The sequence below is a fragment of the Diadema setosum genome, chromosome 5 (assembly GCF_964275005.1).
Source record: "Diadema setosum chromosome 5, eeDiaSeto1, whole genome shotgun sequence".
Lineage (NCBI taxonomy): Eukaryota > Metazoa > Echinodermata > Echinoidea > Diadematoida > Diadematidae > Diadema > Diadema setosum.
The window spans coordinates 45,180,835-45,184,070 of record NC_092689.1 but is presented as its reverse complement, the minus strand read 5'-3'; positions in this window follow the sequence as shown (position 1 = coordinate 45,184,070).

The following is a 3,236-nucleotide window of genomic DNA, read 5'->3' as shown; positions in this document are numbered from 1 at the left end:
CTATCTATCTATCTATCTATCTATCTTCCCCTCTCTCTAATATCTAACCGTCCCAAAGAAACAGTACACGTGACTACAGAGACTACACGTGATTGAAATGTGCCTAATGTACGATGGAGACTTTATCGTTTCTTTCCAAGTCCCGTGGTCTGGGTCAGTTCCACTGACCGTGATGCAGACCGGATGTTTTTATCCTGCCTGGGAAAGATTTGGGCAAGGACAGCCTGCGAAATCTGGCCTTATGTCTTTATATAACATCAAAACACGTGGCTTGTCTGTAATCTCTACTTAGAAACTAGGCCCAATACGCTCTGTGATGTGATATAAAGTGATGACAACTATTCTGTTAATGCGGTTTGATCACTTACCAAGTGATGACTAAAAATGGAAGGAAAACAGTATACACCGACATGGTCATCTTATCCTACAGCACTCATGGGTAGCATGATCATGATATTATCTCATGCATCTCAACTGCATAGCGTAGCGAGCATGTGGGATAACGTTCACACTCTTACGACTTGACTGATTTAAGAAATGTAGCCTATACTGCACATTAATATGAATATATTCTATACCTCCCTTCTTCTTTCACTGTGTTGTGGTAGTGTCTGCACACAAACACACTCACAAACGTGACGGAATGAATTAAGGTGATCAGTTTTTAATACTCTTTAGTTCTCTGTACAAACAAAAAAGAATTTATGTAAACACTTGCAGGCCTACTTATACACACAAGCAAACACACACAGACAAAAAACATGTTTAAGAAATCGTGCCCGGTTCTCATCTGACAGATGACCAATTATTTTAAGGAGTGCTGGTAATGAATTCATGAAGCATTATAATCTAAATGTAATTGCTGTGACGAGAGAGTAACAGCGTTTAATAGGCTTTGCTGTAAACCCTTTGTGTATATCTGAAGTGCCGATTAGCACAGGAAACCCCACAGCGTTGTTCAAACTGTTTAACCAAAGTCCCTGGTACCGAAAGGGTTAACTTTATTCACATTTTAATTGATAACATGGCATTAAATCATCGTAATAACAGATTACTTCCTTCCATGGAGACTGCAAAAATATTTGATAAGGATTAAAAAAAAAAATATTCATGAAACAGCTATAGAAGATCAAAACATGATACAATTGGGATCAACAAAGTAGGCATACAATGAATTTTGCAATGTTATTCCGTTGTCCTGCGGACTCAGAGCATCATTTACGAACTAGACTTGGAATTTGTCAACACTGACAAATTAGGTGATCCGATCTATTTGGAAATCAACGATTCAAATCCTGATCCCAATAGGCATGGCCATAAATGTTTCATCTGCGTTTAGGGGATATTTACCGTGTGATGTTTGGATTCTCATTTAGAAAAGGGAGTCAGACCTGCCATCTTTGGTACCGAATTCCGTATACACTAACGAAGATACAGAATGAAGTATATTTGACCTTTGACCCCACTTTCCACAGCCAAGATGGTATCTGAGGAAAAAGTGGTGATTTTGTGAAATGATCCTTGTAACATGGTCTTTGCGTGTGCAAAATATGGGAAAGATAGGACATGTATTCACCAAGATACAGGATGAAACATTTATGACCTTTGACCCTAATTTACATACCCAAGACGGTGTCCGATCAAGTAGTTGTTATTTTATGAAATAATGTACGTGACATGAACTAAACATGTGCAAAATATGGGGGTGATAGGGGCTGTTTTTCTTGAGTTATTGCAAAGAAAGTTGCAGAAAGAAAGAAAATCTCAATACATCGAAGATAAGCTTTAATTTCAACCAAGTTTTTTAACGTGATCAAGTAGTTGTTATTTTATGAAATAATGTACGTCACATGAACTAAACATGTGCAAAATATGGGGATGATAGGGGCTGTTTTTCTTGAGTTATTGCAAAGAAAGTTGCAGAGAGAAAGAAATATCTCAATGCATCGCAGATAAGTTTGATTTCAACCAAGTTTTTTGACGTGATCTCGGCGTCGTATGAAAAAACGGAGAATTTTTGACGATAGCCCAAAGTCTCAGCTACAACATATTAAAATCTGGGAGAAATTTACAGAAGAGTAAGTGAGCTAGTGCTAGATAAAGACCGTCATGTCAATTTTCATTTCCAGAAAAATTCCCTCCCATAGATATAACACGTAAACTGGTTAAATTTGACAAGGTTACATTATATCCATTTTCATGAGGTGAAGACATCATCCGATTAAAACTTTGATGAACAAAACTTAAAGAGTATTAAATTGGCTACAACATACTAAAATCTGGAAGAAATTCACCAAAGGGTAAGTGAGCTAGTCGTCAATAAAGACAATCATGTCAATTTTCACATCTAGAAAAATTCCCTGCCATAGAGATAACACGTCATAACGAAGATACAGGAAGAAGTACATATGACCTTTGACCCCACTTTGCACAGACAAGATGGCATCTGAGCCAAAAATGGTTATTTTGTGAAATGATCCTTGTAATATGGTCTTTACGTGTGCAAAATATGGGAGAGATAGGACATGTATTCACCAAGATACAGGATGAAACATTTATGACCTTTGACCCTAATTTACATACCCAAGATGGTGTGTGATCAAGTAGTTGTTATTTTATGAAATAATGGACGTGACAAGAACTAAACATGTGCAAAACATGGTGGTGATAGGGTATGTTTTTCTCGAGTTATTGCAAAGAAAGTTGCAGAAAGGAAGAAATATTTCAATACATCGAAGATAAGCTTTAATTTCAACCAAGTTTTTGGACGTGATGCCGACAACGTATGAAAAAACGAAGGGTACACTCACGATAGCCCAAAGTCTCAGCTACAACATACTAAAATATGGGAGAAATTCACCGAAGCATAAGTGAGCTAGTGCTCGATAAAAATAGTCATGTCAGTTCTCATTTCCAGAAAAACTGCACTCCCATATAGATAACACGTAAACTGGTCAAATTTGACAATGTTACTTTTAATCCCTTTTTACGAGGTGATGCCGTCATCCAATCAAAATGTTGTTATTATATGAATGAAAGACCATTTAATAAGCTACATTATATTGAAATTTGGACGAAAATCAACCAAAGAATAAGTGAGATACGCTTGAGTGAACTTGAAATTTGATGACGTCATTTTGAAAATTTACTTTTTAAAATTTATTAAGAAATTTGATATCTTTTAATCATTTTTTCAGCATCGCCAACCCATGAAATGACATGTACAACTCATCAGT